Source organism: Chiloscyllium punctatum, chromosome 29 (genome assembly GCF_047496795.1).
Source record: "Chiloscyllium punctatum isolate Juve2018m chromosome 29, sChiPun1.3, whole genome shotgun sequence".
Classification (NCBI taxonomy): Eukaryota; Metazoa; Chordata; class Chondrichthyes; order Orectolobiformes; family Hemiscylliidae; genus Chiloscyllium; species Chiloscyllium punctatum.
This window is the reverse complement of record NC_092767.1, coordinates 17,898,955-17,916,325: the sequence shown is the minus strand read 5'-3', so window position 1 is coordinate 17,916,325 and position 17,371 is coordinate 17,898,955.

The following is a 17,371-nucleotide window of genomic DNA, read 5'->3' as shown; positions in this document are numbered from 1 at the left end:
TCCTTGAGGCCCCTTTGAATTTTTGCCCCATTTACCCTAAAGCAATGTCCTCTACTTTTGGACACCACTACTCCAGGGAAAACACCTTGTTCATTTACCCTGTTCATACCCCTCATGATTGTATAAACCTCCATAACATCACCACTCAGCCAATGGCACTCCAGGGAAAACAGCCCCAGCCTTTTACGCCTCACCCTGTCGCTCAAATCCTCCAACCCTAACAACATCCTTGTATGTCTTTTTTGAAAACTTTCAAGTTTCACAGCTCCCTTCTGATAGGAGGCAGGCCAGAACTGCACACAATATTCCAAAAGTGGCCTAACGAATGTCCTGTACAGCAACATGACCTCCCACATCCTATACTCAATGCTCTAACCAATAAAGGAAAATACACTGAACACCTTCTTCATCATCCTATCTACCTGCAACTTGACTTGCAAGGACTATGATCCTGCAGTCCAAGGTCTCTTTGTTCCGCAAGCGTCTCCAGGGCCTTGCCATTCAGTGTATAAGTCCTGGGCTGAAAAACGTATTGCTGGAAAAGCACAGCAGGTCAGGCAGCATCCAAAGATCAGGAGAATCGACGTTTCGGCCATGCCCGAAATGTCGATTCTCCTGATCTTTGCATGCTGCTTGACCTGCTGTGATTTTCCAGCAACACGTTTTTCAGCTCTGATCTCCAGCATCTGCAGTCTTCACTTTCCCCTAGTGTAGAAGTCCTGCCCTGACTTGCTTTTCCAAAATGCAGCACCTCACATTTATCTAAATTAATCCCTATCTGATCAATATCTCACTGTAACCTGAGGTAACCTTCTTCACTATGCACAATACCTCCAATTTTGAATGACCTGCAAATTAATTACGAGAGCAAGTCATTTAAATGAATGATGAAACAAATCCAGAAATAAACATCCATTACTCTGAGTTTGAATGTGCTCTGTGTTTCTCATTGGAGTGAAGAAGGATGGAATGTGACTTGATAGAAGTATAGAAGATGTTGAGAGGCATAAGAAGAGTGGACAGCTGGAGACTTTTTCCCAGGGTGGAAATGGCTATCATGAGGGGGCATAATTTTAAGGTGATTGGAGGAAAGTTTAGGTAGACATCAGAGGTAGATGGGTGCATGGAATGCACTGCTAGCAGTGGGAGTAAAATCAGATGCATTCGAGACATTCAAGTGACTCTTGGATAGGCACATGGATGATAGTACAATGTAGTTTGACCTTAGAGTAGAACAAAAGATTGGCACAACATTGAAGGCCAAAGGCCCTGTACTGTGCTGTCCTGTTCTATTTTCAATGTTCTATGTTCAAAGTCATACGTTATTGACAATGGCAAAGAGGGAAAGGCTAACTGGAATTCAATTCAGAAAACTCCAGAAAAGGATAAAGACAAAGCAATGTGGAGCGGCATAGAATCAATGACATATTAATCATTTCATGATCAGAAGTTAAGATCATGGACCAGATACCAATGCAAATTAAGAGATGATAATGGAAGCATAAATCACCTTCTCAACATCTTTTCCCAATTGTCTTAATTGGAAAGATTTTTTAAAAACTGAACTGCAGTGCTTATTTATTAAGTTTTTAATATTTTTGATCTATGCAAAAGCAGCATCAAGGCTACCTCATTGGTGTTGATTAAGATGCTACCACCCACTTCCTTTTCTCAAGCAACATTTTTTTAAGCTTGCAGAAATGTATTATCCTTTAAACATTTGTGTAAATCCTGCCCAATGACTCTGTCCCAGAGAAAGGCTGCACATGCACCTGGCTGCACCTTGCCCCCTACAAAGATGGCGGCCGCACACGTGTCCACTGAATCGTTGCCCCAAATAAAGATGCCAGCACTCACTCAGGCCTGCAGCCCCGTTTACTACAAACACGGGACTGGGTTGTTCAAATTTGTGTTTTCCGACGTGCACAACATGTTTGTAAAAACTCTCCGCTCATAGCAACAGTTTTTCTCTCGTTTCCTTCTGTTTGTTTGTTTATTTATTTCCTTACCATATCCTTTTGCTCCATAACTTCCCGATCATTCATTACAGTAACTGGAGGCCGCGCGCGAGGGTGATCACGTGCTTAGTCTAGTTCTGCCCCTCGTTCACTTTGATTGGTTGGAGGACCAACCTCCCTAAAGGTCCTCCAGCTCCGCCCACCGTCCTTTCATTGGTCCGGTGCGACATCAATCACCCAGGGTCCCCTTGTTGGCTAGAGCATGCGCAGTGCGTCCTGCTTTTGCTGATATGTTGGGAGAGTTTACTGAGGGGAAGGATCCATTTGTGTGAGCTCTGCAGTAGATTTCCTTTATTCATGGAGGGAATTGCCTTCCTACTCACGACTGTATAGCTGTGATTGATGAAACAATGCCGAATGAACCAGTACATAAACACACCATTTTCACAACATCTGAGATTTTTAGCACATTGTATCACCTTCTTCTTTGGAGATAAAAAAAAAGCATGAAATGGAGCCTCAAGGAATTGGAGCAGGAGGAGGGCATTCATCTCCTCCAGCTTGTTCCCCCCATTCTATCAGATCATGGCTGGGCCAACCCAGACCTCAACACCTCTTTTATGCTTGATCTGCATAGCCCTCAACTGCTCAATACTTCAAAAATCTATCTGCCCTCTTTTAGAATAATTTGAGATAGAATCATAAATTCCCTACTGTGTGGAAACAGGCCCTTCGGCCCAACAAGCCACACAACCCTCTGAAGAGTAACCCAACCAGATCCATTCCCCTACCACATTTAAATTTCACAATTGTTTGGGTTAGAAAATTCTAGCCATTCACTGAGAGAAAATAATTCTTTACATTTTTTACAAAATGAATGTTCCCTTATGTAATGTCCCCTGGTTTGAGACTTCATTGGTGCTAGAAGATCTAGTCAACATCTACCCTGTCAAGCTCCTCAGAATCTTGTTTTTATAAGATCATCTATTATATTATGTGGGTGGCACAGTGGTTAGCACTGATGTCTCACAGTGCCAGAGACCTGGGTTTAATTCCTGCCTCAAGTGACTCTCTGTGTGGAGTTTGCACGTTGTTTGCGTAGCTTTCCTCTGGGTGTTCCGGTATCCTCCCACAATCCAAAAAACAGTGCAGGTTCGGTGAATTAGCAATGCTAAATTGCCTGTAGTGTTAGGTGAAGGGGTAAATGTAGGGGAATGGGTCTGGGTGGGTTGTACTTCGGCGGATCGGTGTGGGCTTGTTGGGCCAAAGGGCCTGTTTCCACACTGTATGTAATCTGTTTGTTGAGATTCTATTGGATAATGACCTAACCTGTTTAGCTATTCTTGATAGGTCAACCTTTTTGTCCTTGAAGCAGCTAGCTGAATCTTTTTTTGAATGGTCTCCAATACTGGTTTATCCCTTCTTAAATATGGGAGCTAACATTGCGTACAGTACTCCAAGTGAGGTCTCAGCAACAGCCAGTGTGGTTAACCAATCCTCACTCCATGCAAATACGTCACCCCTGAAGCAGTGAGCTCCTGTATTATGCAACTAACTTTTCTGTAGCACCTTATCATTTGCATTTCTAAAATCCAAATCCAGAACATCATTGGATTGCCCTTTCTCAGCCCTGCTTGTTATCTCCTCAATGAACTGTCGCAAATTTGTCATAGTGTCTCTTTCACAAAATCCAGTCTACCATGTTTAATGATAAGCTTTTCTCAATATTCGACTCTGCCGTATTACAAAAACAGATATTAAACTAACTAGTCTATAGTTTCCTGATTTCTGTCTCCCTTCCCTTCTTGAACAGGCGCATCAATCCACTGGATGCTTCCTGTATCCCCTGATTCTGGAATATTCCAATCGATGCCTTGAATATCTCTGCAGTCAGTTGCCTTAAAAGTGTTTGATCCAGGCCATTAGGTCCTGTCTGCCTTCAGTCCTATTCGTTGGTCAATACTTTGTCCCTTGTAACAAAGACTGTTGTAACATTTCAAAAGCCTCTGATTTCAAAAGCACAATGTGATCCAATTTGTCTTCTAATCTGTGCTGTACTAATTCTTTCTGATTGAAATGACTGGGTTGGCATGTGCGCAGGTTGTAGCAGGATCTCTGACTGCCACAAACCGATTTGGGGGAACAGCTCCTGTGTCAGTGACAGTGTTGTTGGACTAATAGAGGGAACAACATTCAGACTTCACGAAGCAACTGCGAACCAGGGCTGCAAACCCACAATCCGAAGAACTGCAGGTTCGGTGAATTGGTCATGGTAAATTGCCATAGTGTCCAGCGATGCACAGTTTCGGTGCATTAATCAGGGGTAAACATTGAGGAATAGGTTTGGTTGGGATACTCTTTGGAGGGTTGGTGTGGATTTGTTGGGCTGAAGGGCCTGTTTCAACAACGTAGGGATTCCATGTTCTGAGTAATTTTGGGGATCTAACAGAATCCTGGTATTCAGAGGGTTCTCTGTTAGTTAAAATAGTATTGTACATTCAGCTTACATTACCTTCTGAAGCAGTTTGAGGTAAACTGCTCTGTGCAATTTCACAGAACAGATGCTCTGGAACCAATCATGGAACAGTTATTTTAGACATGATAATATGATTGATTAATGAGCTCAATGTAAAAGACCCTTTTGGTAAGATGCAATGCAGCATGATAGAATCTAGCTTTAGGGTGAGGAATTTGGTTCTTCAACTAGTATCTAAACTTAAAGGCAGTCACAAGGGGATAAGATAGTAGTTCACTAAACTGGAATGGGACTATTGTTAGAATGTTAAAGCAGAAGAAAATATTCAGTTATTTTATTATTCTCAACATTATATACAAACTTGTAAAAAAAATGGACGATGAACAGTGGTGCATAGCTGAGGGAATTATGAGTGACATCAAATTGAACGAAAAGATGTACAAAACTGCAAAGATGATGGTAGACCAGGAGGTTTAAAAATTTCAAACTATCGAAGGATGAACAAAACAACAGATGGAAGATATTTTGTCCCATGTCAGAGAGACTGTTGTAACATCTTTGCTCCCATTAATACCTTGCTTATTTCCCAGCATTAGGATGGTAACAGTATCTTCCAGATTAGTAAGATAATTGTGCAAATTAACCCACCAGTTATTCAGCCTGAAACACAGTGCTCTTGTGATGCTGTGGTAGTGTCTCCAACTTTGAGCCAGAAGGCCTGGAACTGTCCCACCTGCTGCAGAGGTGTCATAATGCATTGAAATAGGTTGATTGCGAAAGCAATACTGAGACAAACTTCAGTAATTGAATGGACAATGTTGATGGTCTCTGGAAATTCCAAACATGACTGTTTTGTATCTTCACCTGAGGCCTGATCTCAATTAATCTGCCTCATTTAAATGGAATTGCCTTTTCTTGTGTTGAATATAATTGAAGTTTGTCCTGTCTGCATGCCCCCTTGTGCAAAACATGTTGCAATCTGTCAAAGAACAAGATTGAAAATTCAGATCAGATGATAACCTGTTCAAGGGCTTAAACCAGTGGCCTTTTCCACTGGGACAGTAGGTGCTGGAGAATTGATCCCATTTCCCATTAAACTGAGACAGGAGGTGGTGAACCTGCTGGAATGTCTTTCACTGAAACATTTTTTAATTAAAATAAATTACTTTGGTTGCGGTGCAATTGAATTTAGAGATTTAGTGGGGAGTATCGACTGTTATCTCTCTGTTTGTTACATCGCAGAAGGAATGAGACCAGCCCAACACCAGCCAAAACTGCGGAGAAACTGCCAGATATTAAAATGCGTAACTCTGCTTCATTAGCCAGTCTGTCTGAGTCATCCAGACTCAAACATCATGACTTGAGGTGGACTTTTTGTGTTCACTGTGGATGCTTTTACAGAGTTCAAAATTAATGCAAAACATATTTCTTGAGAACTGAAAACAACAAATACTGCAGATCACGGAAGGGAGCCGATGGCTGAGTGGTATAACTGCTCGACTGTTTATCCAAAGATCCAGGTTACATTCTGGAGAACCAGGTTCGAATTGTGTCACAGGAAATGGTGGAATTTGAATTCAGTGAATATCTGGAATTAAGAATCTCATGACCATGAATCCTTTGTTTGGTTACAGAAAACCCATCTGGATCACTAACGTGCTTGAAGTAAGAAGCTACCATCCTTACCTTGTTTGTCGTACATGTGACTCCAGTCACAGAGCAATGAGCTTGACTTTTAACTGCCCATTGGGCAATTAGGGATGAACAATGAATGCTGCTGAGCCAATGACACTCTCATCCCATGAACTTCTTTTTAAAAAAAAATCGATGGAGAGACCAAGCTAACATTTTGAGTCCAGATGATTCTACATCAGATCTCTGATTGAGTCATCGAGACACATCGTTAGCTTGCTTGGTCTCCAGGGATGCTTTCTGACCTGCTGTCAGCTCCAGCATTTGCTGTTTTCAGTACAGGTTCCACCATCTGTAGTAATTTCCTTCTCTACTTCTTCATTATGTTGTTTATTAAATGTCCACTAAATTGCAGCTACTACTCAACACCTTACCTACAGAGTACTGTGGCCCTGGTGTCAAAAGCCTCCATTAACTTGTTCAATTACACCATAGTTTAGGACAATTGCAAAATGCCACTGTGACTGAAAAGAATAGAATCATAGTCACCAACATGGAAATGAACCCTTCGGTCCAACTCATCCTTGTCAACCAAATTTCCCAAACTATGCCAGTGCAGTTTGCCGCATTTGGCTCATATTCCTCAACCTATCCTATTCATGTACCTCTCCAAATGTCTTTTAAATGTTGTAACTGTACTTGCATCTACCACTTCCTCTGGCCGTTTATCCCATGTAGCAACCAATCTCTTTGTGAAAACGTTAGCAACTGATAGTTTCACTGTTGACTCTGGTGTGTGAATCACTGGGGATGATTGTTGGTTCAGGACCACCCCTGTCTGAGCACGGCTTGAATGTAGCTTGGGCCTCCTTGTGGGTAACCACATGCCGCTCAAGGCTTTGTGTTTGCGCAGCGCAGCTGTCTATGGGTGGGGGTGTTGTGGAAATGAGGAGGAGGCATGAAGGAATTAATGAATTTATGGAATGTGGGTGTCACTGGCTGTGCGAACATTTATTGCCTCATTCTAATGCCCTTGAGAAGGTGGTTGTGAGCTCCCTTTTTGAATCACTGCAGTCCGTGTGGGTTGTAGACCGTGTGGTAGTGCTGTTGGGAGGGAATTCCAGAATTCTGGCTCAATGACACTTCAGGACTGCTGAAAGATTTTCAACTCCAGATGGTAGTGGCTTGGAAGGGAACCTGCAGGAGGTGATGTTCCCATGAATCTACTTCCCTTTTCCTTTTATTTGGTATTGGTCATAGGTTTGGAAGATGCTATTGAAGTGTTATGAATTGATGTAATGTATCTTGTAGATAGTACATAGTGCTGCTCTGGGCATCAGTGGAGGAGGGAGTGAATGTGGTGCCAATCAAACAGTCTGCTTTTTCCTGAGACTGTCAAGCTTCTTGAGTGTTCTTGGAGCTGCACCCAAACCTAGCCAAGGAGTGAATATCCTATTGCACTCCTGAGTTGATTCTTGTAGATGGTGGACAGGCTTCAGAGATTTGGAGGGTGGTTTACTTACCGTAGTTATATGGAAAGTCCACTTCAACTTCTAGTCAATAGTAAACCCCCAGAATGTTGATGGTGGGGGATTCGGTGATGGTGGGTTTGAAGAAAGAGGCTGCAAGGTTTTTGGTGAAGGGGCTTCAGGCTGAAAGCTAGGGAGGGGGGAATAAGGTAGAGGCTAGAAATGGATAGGTGGGGAAAGATGCTGCAAAGGAGACATCACGGTCTTTTCTCTGTGCTGGGCCCAGCTGGTCTGCTGATACTACAGTAGAGATATTGTGCCTCACCTCACCAAATCAAACAGCCTCTCACCATAGTCTTTCCAATACCATGCCCATTAAACACCTTGTATTCGTCCATTCCTCTTACTTCCTCCTTTTGAAATAAGAACATTAGAGCATCAGAATTAGGAGCAGGAGTATTAATCCAGCCCCTTGGACCTGCTCTGCCATTTGATACAGACATGGTGAATCTAATCTTGGCCTGAGCACCACTTTCCTGCCAGCTCTCCTTAACTCTTCAACCCATTACTAATTAAAAACCCGTGTGCCTCTTTTTAAAATTTACTTCATGTCCCAGAATCCACATTGTTCTGAGGTAGTGAATTCCCAAGATTCACCATTCTCTGAGAGAAGTATTTCCTCCAACTTTCCCTTTATTGTAAACTTACGACGACTCATTGTAGATTGAATCAGCTTCTCTACATCTACTTGATCAACCCCTTGACCATTTTATAGACCCTCAATGATACCACCTCTCATTCTTGGGCTGCAATGAATATGAATGGAAATAGTGTTTGTAGTTCAGCTTGTGACATTTTAATAACTGTGGCAGAGGATGTTGGTTCAAAACTGAGCTGGACAGTTAGTGCTTTTTAAATAAGAAATAGTTGATGAGATTAAGTACATTAATATATTGGAGTTTTGTTTTTAGGAAGACTTACTGCTGGGAAGATTTGGTTAAGGGAATATTGCAATCAAAGCTGTGGAAGATTAACCTCCACCCATGTGTGAGGTCGTACACTGTGGTCAAAAGACTAAACAGACCACTTCCTCTTTGGAAATATGTCCTTAAATAGGGCAGAGGGATCTGGAGATAGGAATGAGTCACTGGCAGCAAATGGCACCAGTTTGTGAGGTTAGATGGAGAAGTAGGTCATGGGTTTATTTCTGGGGCGACAGAATGGAAATGTGTTCGATATGTGTAGGACCATGGACAGATCACCCTTGGAGCACTGCACACAGTTCGGATCTGGGAAGGTAAAGAATAGTTACTGGGATTATATCCAAACTGAGTTTGAATTCATCAAGTAAGATTGGGCAGTGTGGTCTCATTGAAAAAGAGTGACATGGTCCAGTTACATTTGATCGAGGAGACATGGAAAAGATGTTTCTGCTTGTGAATGACAGAATCCACTGGATCTGGGGATATAATTGTAATCACTATTAAATCTCATGGGGAATTTGCAGAGGGCGACAAAGTCTTTACCAAAAAGGGGTTTGAATGTAGAACTTCCTTCATCAGGAATAATTGAAGCAAATAAAAGATGAATTCAAGGAGGAGCTTGGAATACAAGAAATCGAAGAAAACTATGCTGATGGGTTTAGGTTGGGAAGGAAGTCTGTGTAAATCACAAATACTGAGAACCTGTGTTTGTGTCCTGAAACTATGCATCTGTGTTGTTCTGTGAAATTTCTATAGGAGCAGCAGTGGCAGCAGTAAATAAGGCAGCTCACCCTTACCATTCTTGGAGAAAAGCAGAACCTCTGGCCACACAAAAGGGAAATAGCTCTATTGAGGAGTTGGTTCAAACAGTGGCCAACGACTCGATCCGCAGAGACAGTGTGCCTTCATTACCTGGTGAGAAAGGTGAATTCTTTAACCAGAAATAATATTTTGTCCTTCCACTGATCTCATGACTTAAGCATGGAAATGTGTCTCTTCAGTTAGATGATTTGAATCAATCAAATCTTTTGCTACGTTAGCACTCCTTCCCTACCCAAAGGATATGTGGGTCAAATAGGCACATGTCCTGCATTGATTTATTTCAAGATTCCTTTATTCAGTCATGTGCTTAAGCTATTCAATCCAACTTCCTTGTGTTTCCCTTGGATCTGTGGTTGTGCATAAGGAAACTGTGTGATTCAATATCAAAGTTGTGTTGAATCAATGATTGTAACCCAACTCTGCTCTTTGAGCCGATAATTAATCCAAGGATTCGAGCTCAGCCCCTAACTTCAAGTTCAAGTTCTAAACCTTTCAGTGAACAATGGAAAATAACAAAGAACAATGTCAATCACTTCTTGTCTCTCCAGTCTCTGCTTCTGTTGCCACTGAGTATTCTCATGAGTTCGACGAGTCAATGACGAAAGATGAGATTGAAGAGAAATCCGTCCATTCCCTTCTGCCACCAGAGAGCCATCACCGCTTTAATATGGGGAAGAAACGCAGCCAGCAGGATGATTCAGATGAGGACATAGTGCGGGACCAATCGGCTTCTCCAATGGATTAGGGTGAGTGGAGGTACCAATTACTGCGATCTCAGTGCTTGGAATAGTTGCTCCTCTCCATGTTCGAGGTACTTTGCCATGAGATTCAGATGGAGAGGACGAGGACCATATGGTGTAACGGGTGTGAGCCAACAGTTGGGCAGGCTCTGTGTTTTTGAAAAAAAAAGCGAGTACTACTTGGTAACAATGTGCCCAGAGTTTATCAATCATGAAGGAGAATAAATATTTAACGTTGTTAATCTTTGTGATCGAGTTCCCATGTCGTGAAGACAAAGATTAATATTTAATGGGATTCATTGCTCCCGCAATCAGATAAACACAAGGCAAATTTGACTGCGAAGAATGTCCCTGAATTTACACCTTTCTACTGTCCATTAAAGGTAATAAGATGCAAAAAATGTCCTTGCAGAGGAACTTGATTTGAACAAGAGACATTTATGTAGATATTCTAATTGGAAGGATATGGTTAGTGATATCCTGCGCGGATCGATGTTGGAGCCCTAATTATTCACTATTCATAATGAAAGGAAAGCCACATTCAAAATTTGGGGCCACTCTGCAGATTACTGTGATCCCAAGTGTAGATAGATGGAAGCATAGCATTAGAAAGCAATCTTGATAGATTCAGTAAATGAAAAAAAAAAACGACAGATGAGTTTGTGTCGGCAAGTGAGAGGTTGGATCAAAATAGGATATTTCTTGATTGTGAAAATAGAGACAGTGGATTCCAAGGAAACTTGGTGGGATTGATTCAGCTGTATAGTTCATGAAAATGTCACAAACAGGTTCAGAAATGTGTCCAAGGGGCCGGTAGAATGTTGACATTGATCTCGACAGAAGATGAGATACCGAAGGATTAGAAGTCATGCTTCAGCAAATCCGAACCGAGTTAGACCAAGCTGTCAGGGCTGGGCACCACGGCTTAAGGAGAGTCTCACTCTGAGTGGAAGGGCAGTGTAGATTTACTGATGTGATACTTGGATTCCAAGGCTTAATTTAAGAAGAAAGATTAAACAGATAAAGTGTTAGAGTCAGAACATTAAGGTGTGATATCGGGGAACACTTTTATACACAGAAATGGATAAAGTTTGATAAAGTTCCACAAACAGTTATTGATTGGAAATCATTTGCAAATTTTAAATCTGAGATTGGTAGATTTCGAATGAAAATGCTGAAGGATTATGGGACAAAGACAGGGATGTGTTATGATGAGGAAGATTACCATGATTTGGGGGAATGGTGGAATAGGCTGACGGAGCTAAATAGCCTCCTCGTGCTCTGATGTTGATGTAACCATGGCTCCCTTATTCTCTGCAAGTGCAACTCCTGTTGTGTTTTTGGTTATTTATCAGAACCTGGCAGCAAGTTAGTGACTGGAGTCCTGACCAGAAAATCATCAGGATGAGGGCCTTCGCCGGTCTGAATGTGTTTCACAGCTGATGAAATGACACAGCCAGCACTCTCCTCCCCTCTCTCCCCCCTCTCCCACTCACTCCTCCCCTCCCACCCCCCTCCCCATCCTCTAGCGCACCCCCAGCAAACCCCTCTTAACCCCCACCCCTCTCGCCCCCCTCGCCCCCCCTCTCGCCCCCCCTCTCGCCCCCCCCTGCTCCCTCACCCCCCTCTCGCACCCCCCGGCACCCTCCCTCACCCCCCCATCGCGCCCCGGGCCACCCTTCCACCCCCATTCACCCCCTCTCACTCCACCCCACCGGCCCCCCCCAGGCCACCGTTCTCTCCCTCCCTCCCTCTCTCACACCCCTCTGTCTCTCATCCCTCTGTCTCTCACTCGCCCCCTCTTTCTCTTGCCCTCTCGCTCTCCCCATCTCTCTCTCTCTCTCACTCCTTCTCTCTCTCGCTCTCCTTTCCCCCCCACAACCCCTTTCTCTCCTCTCTCACCCCATCACTGTCACCCTCTCTCTCTTACACCCACTTTCGCCCGTCTCTCTCTATATCTCTCTCTTTGTTCCCCCTTCACCATCGCTCACCTCTCTCACTCTCTCTCTATCCTTCTCTCTATCACCTCTCCGTCTCGCTCCTTTCACTCTCTCTCGCTCTCTCTGTCGCCCCTCTCTAACCCCTCCCTTGCTCTTTCGCGATCATTCTCTCCCCAACCCTCTCTCCCACACCCCCTCTCCCTCTCTTTTTCCCTCGCTCTCTCACTCTCTCTCCTGTATTTGCCCCCTCTTTCCCTCTTTCTTGCAACTCTCTCCCTCTTTCTCTCAATCTCTCTCGCTCGTTCTCTCTGTCTCACTCACTCTCGGTCACTCTCTCCCTCTCTCTTTATCACGCCCCCCCCATCTCTCTCTCTCTCTCTCTCTCTCCTCCTCTCCGTCTCGCTCCTTTCTCTCTCTCCCCACTCTATCCCTCTCTCTCCCGTCCCTCTCTCTCTCTTGCCCCTCTCTTTCTTTGGCACCTCTCTCTCTCTCACCACCTCTCTCCCTCATTTGCTCTTGCCTCATTGCTCTCGCATCCTCTCTTCCTCTCTCACCCCTCTGTCTTTGCTTCTCTGGGCCTTCCCTCTGTCTCTCGCCTCCTCTCTCTTTCTTTCGTCCATCTCTCATTGCTCTACCTCTCGCTCGTCCCGTCTCTCCATCTCGCAATGCCTTCTCTCGCGGCGTCTCTCTCTCTCTCACTCTACCCCCTCTTTCTTTGTAGCCCTCTCTCTCTATCTATCCTGCCCCTTTCTCTCTCTCTCTACCAATCCTCTTTCTCTCTCTCGCGTGCACTCTCGCTGTCTCTCACTCTCTCTCTTGCCCCCTCTCTCTGTCTCTCTGGCACCTCTCTCTCTCTCTCTCTCTCTCTCTCTCTCTCTCGCCGCCTCGTTCTCTCACTGTCTCTCTCGCGCTCGCTCTCACTCTTGCTCGCCCCCTTTGTTCATCTCTCTGTGTCTCTTGCTCTCGTTCTGGCTCTCTCTCACTGGCACCCTCATTCGCCCTCCTCTCACTCGCCCTCCTCTCTCTCAACCCCCCCTCTCTCTTTCACCACCCCCTCCCTCTCTCTCTCTCACCTCCTCCCACTCTGTCTCGCCTCCTCCCTCTCTCTCTCACCCCCTTTCTCTTTCTCTCTCGCCCACACCCTCCCTCTCTCTCGCCCACTCCCTCTCTCTTTCTCGCCCGCCTCCCTCACTCTCCCTCGCACCCCCTCCCTCTCACTCTCTTGCACCCCCTCTCATGGCCTCTCCCTCTCTCTCTCTCACCCCCCTCCCTCTCTCTCACCCCCCTCCCTCTCTCTCGGACCCTCCCTCTCTCTCGCCCACCCTCCCTCTCTCTCGCCCACCCTCCCTATCTCTATCGCTCCCCCTCTATCTCTCGCCCCACTCCCTCTTGCTCTCTCGCAACACCTCCCTCTCCCTCTCGCCCCTCTCTCTCTGTCTCCCTCGCCCCCCCTCCCACTCTCTCTTGCCCCCTCCTTCTCTCTCTCTCAGCCCCTCATTTTCTCTCTCTTTCACCCCCCTCCCTCTCTCTCTCTCTCGCCCCTCCCTCTCTCTCGCCCCGCCCTCCGTCTCTCTCTCGAACGCCCTCCCTCTCTCTCTCGCCCCCCCTCCCTCGCTCTCTCGCCCTCCTCTCTCTCACTCTCGCCCTCTCCCTCTCCCTCTCTCTATCACCCCACTCCTCTCTCTCTCGCCCGCCTCCCGCTCTCCCTCACCCCCTCCCTCTCTCTCACCCCGCCACCTCTCTCTCACCCCCGTCCCTCTCTCTCTCTCGCCTCCCCTCTCTCTCTCGCCCCCCCTCCCTCTCTCTCTCGCCCCCCTCCCTCCCTCTTTCAGCCCATCCCTCTCCCTCTGGCCCCCTCACTCCCTCTCTCTCTACCCCTCCCTCTCTCTCTCACCCTCCTCCCTCTCTCTCTGGCCCCCTCCCTCTCTCTCTCTGTCTCGCACCCCTCCCTCTCTCTCTCTCTCTCGCACCCCCACACTCTCTCTCGCCGCTCTCCCTCTTTCTCTAACCCACCTCCCTCCCTCTCTCTCTCTCACCCCTCCCTCTCTCACTTGCACCCCTCCCTTTGTCTCTCTCTCGCTTCCTCCTTCTCTCTCTTGTCCCCCTCTCACTCTCGCCACCCTCCCTGTCTCTCTCGCCCCACTCCCTCTCTCTGTCACCCTCTCCATCTCTCTCTCGCCCTCTCCATCTCTCGACCCCCTCTGTCTCGCCACACCCCTTCATTTCTCTCTCGCCCTCTCCATCTCTCTCTACCCCCTCTCTCTCTCGCTCCCCTCTCTCTGTCGTCCCCTTCCATCTCTCTCTCCCTCGTCCCCTTCCCTCTCTCGCGCCCCCTCCCTCTCTCTCTCTCTCACACCTCTCTCTCTCTCGCCCCTTTCCTCTCTCTCTAGCCCCCTCCCCCACCCTCTCTCTCTCTCTCTCTCTCTCTCTCTCTCTCTTGCCCCCTCCCTCTCTTTCTCTCACCCCCTCCCCCTCCCCCTCTCTCTCAACCCCTCCCTCTCGCTTTCAGCCCGTGTCTCTCACTCTCACCCCCTCCCTCTCGACACCCCCCTCTCTCTCGCCCCCTCCCTCTCTCTCTCTCGTCCCCCCTCTCTCTCTAGCCGACCTCCCCCTCTCCCTCCCTCGCGCACTCTCTCTCTCTCGCCACATTCCCTCGCTCTCTTACCATCACCCTCTCTCTCTGTCGCCCCTCCCCCTCCGTCTCTCGACCCCCTCTCTCTCCCTCTCTGACACCCTCCCTCTCGCCCACTCGCCCCCTCCCTCTCTCTCTCGCCCCCTCCCCCTCTCTCTCTCACCCCCTCCCTCTCTCTCTCTCTCTCGCCCCCTCTCTCTCTAGCCAACCTCCCCTCTCCCTCGCCCGCGCCCCCCTCTCTCTCGCCGCCTTCCCTCTCTCTCTTGCCACCTCCCTCTCTCTATCTCGCCCCTCCCCCTCCGTCTCTCGACCCCCTCTCTCTCCCTCTCTGACACCCTCACACTCTCTCTCGCCCCCCTCTTCCTCCCTCTCGCCCTCCTCTCTCTCTGGCCCCCTCCCTCTCTCTCTCTCTCTCTCGCACCCCCCCCTCTCTCTCTCTCTCGCACCCCTCCCTCCCTCTCGCACCTCCAATCTCTCTCTCGACCCCCTCTCTCTCTCTCTCTCGCCGCTCTCCCTCTCTCTCTCACCCCTCCCTCTCTCACTTGCACCCCTCCCTTTGTCTCTCTCTAGCTCCCTCCTTCTCTCTCTTGAGCCCGTCTCTCTCGCCCTCCTCCCTCTCTCTGTCACCCTCTCCATCTCTCTCTCGCCCTCTCCATCTTTCTCTACCCCCTCTCAGTCTCGACCCCCTCTCTCTCGCCACACCCCTTCATTTCTCTCTCGTACCTGTCCCTCTGTCTCTCGCCCTCTCTCTCTCGCCCCCCCTCGCTCTCTCTCGTCCCCTTCCATCTCTCTCTCTCATCCCTTCCCTCTCTCTCTCTCACCCCCCTCCCTCTCTCTCTCACCCTCCTCCCTCTCTCTCTGGCCCCCTCCCTCTCTCTCTCTGTCTCGCACCCCTCCCTCTCTCTCTCTCGCACCCCCACTCTCTCTCTCGCCTCCCTCCCTCTCTCTCTCACCCCTCCCTCTCTCTTTCAGCCCGTGTCTCTCACTCCCGCCCCCCTCCCTCTCGACACCCCCCTCTCTCTCGCCCCCTCCCTCTCTCTCTCTCGTCCCCCCTCTCTCTCTAGCCGACCTCCCCCTCTCCCTCCCTCGCGCCCCCTCTCTCTCTCGCCACATCCCTCGCTCTCTTACCACCACCCTCTCTCTCGCTCGCCCCTCCCCCTCTCTCGCCCTCCTCTCTCTCTGGCCCCATCCCTCTCTCTCTCTCTCTCTCTCTCTCTCGCACCCCTCTCTCTCTCTCTCTCTCGCACCCCTCCCTCCCTCTCGCACCTCCAATCTCTCTCTCGACCCCCTCTCTCTCTCTCTCGCCACTCTCCCTCTCTCTCTCTCTCTCTCTCTCTCTCGCCCCCTCTCTCTCTAGCCAACCTCCCCTCTGACTCGCCCGCGCCCCCCTCTCTCTCGCCGCCTTCCCTCTGTCTCTTGCCACCTCCCTCTCTCTATCTCGCCCCTCCCCCTCCTTCTCTCGACCCCCTCTCTCTCCCTCTCTGACACCCTCCCTCACTCTCTCGCCCCCCCCTCCCTCTCTCTCGCCCTCCTCTCTCTCTGGCCCCCTCCCTCTCTCTCTCTCTCTCTCTCTCTCTCTCGCACCCCTCTCTCTCTCTCTCGCACCTCTCTCTCTCTCTCTCGCACCCCTCCCTCCCTCTCGCACCTCCAATCTCTCTCTCGACCCCCCCTCTCTCTCTCGCCGCTCTCCCTCTCTCTCTCACCCCTCCCTCTCTCACTTGCACCCCTCCCTTTGTCTCTCTCTAGCTTCCTCCTTCTCTCTCTTGAGCCCGTCTCTCTCGCCCTCCTCCCTCTCTCTGTCACCCTCTCCATCTCTCTCTCGCCCTCTCCATCTCTCTCTCCCCTCTCAGTCTCGACCCCCTCTCTCTCGCCACACCCCTTCATTTCTCTCTCGTACCTGTCCCTCTGTCTCTCGCCCTCTCTCATTCGCCCCCCTCGCTCTCTCTCGTCCCCTTCCATCTCTCTCTCTCATCCCCTTCCCTCTCCCTCTCTCACCCCCCTCCCTCTCTCTCTCGCCCCCTGCCCCTCTCTCTTGCCACCTGCCTCTCTCTCTAGCCCCCTCACCCTCTGTCTCTCTCTCACCACCTCACTCTCTCACTCTCACCCCCTCACTCTCTCTCTCTCGACCCCTCTCTCTCTCTCTCACCCACACCCTCTCTCTCTCAGTTCCTCCCTTCTCTGTCTCTCGCCACATTCCTCTCTCTCTCTCTTGCCCCCCCCACTCTCACTCTCGCCCCCTCCCCTCTTTCTCTCACCCCCTCCCAATTTCTCTCCCCCCCTCCCTCTCTCTCGCCCCTCCCCCTCTCTCTCTCGCCCCCTCACTCTCTCTCTCACACCCCTCTCACTCACTTCCTCCCTCTCTCTCTAGCCCCCCCCCTCCCTCTCTCTCTCTCTTTCGCCCCATCCCTCTCTTCTCTCACCCCCCTCCACCCCTCCCCCTCTCTCTCAACACCTCCCTCTCGCTTTCGGCCCCTCAATCTCGCACACCCCCCTCTCTCTCTCGCCCCCTCCCTCTCTCTCTAGCCCCCTCCCCCATCCCTCTCTCTCTCTCTCATGCCCGCTCCCTCTCTCTCGCTCTCCCCTCCCCCCCCCCCCACTCTCTCAACCCCTCACCACTCTCTATCGGCCCGGGTGTCTCCCTCTCGCCCCCCCCTCGCCCCTCCTCTCTCTCGCCCCCTCCCTCTCTCTCTCTCGTCTCCCCTCTCTCTAGCCGACCCTC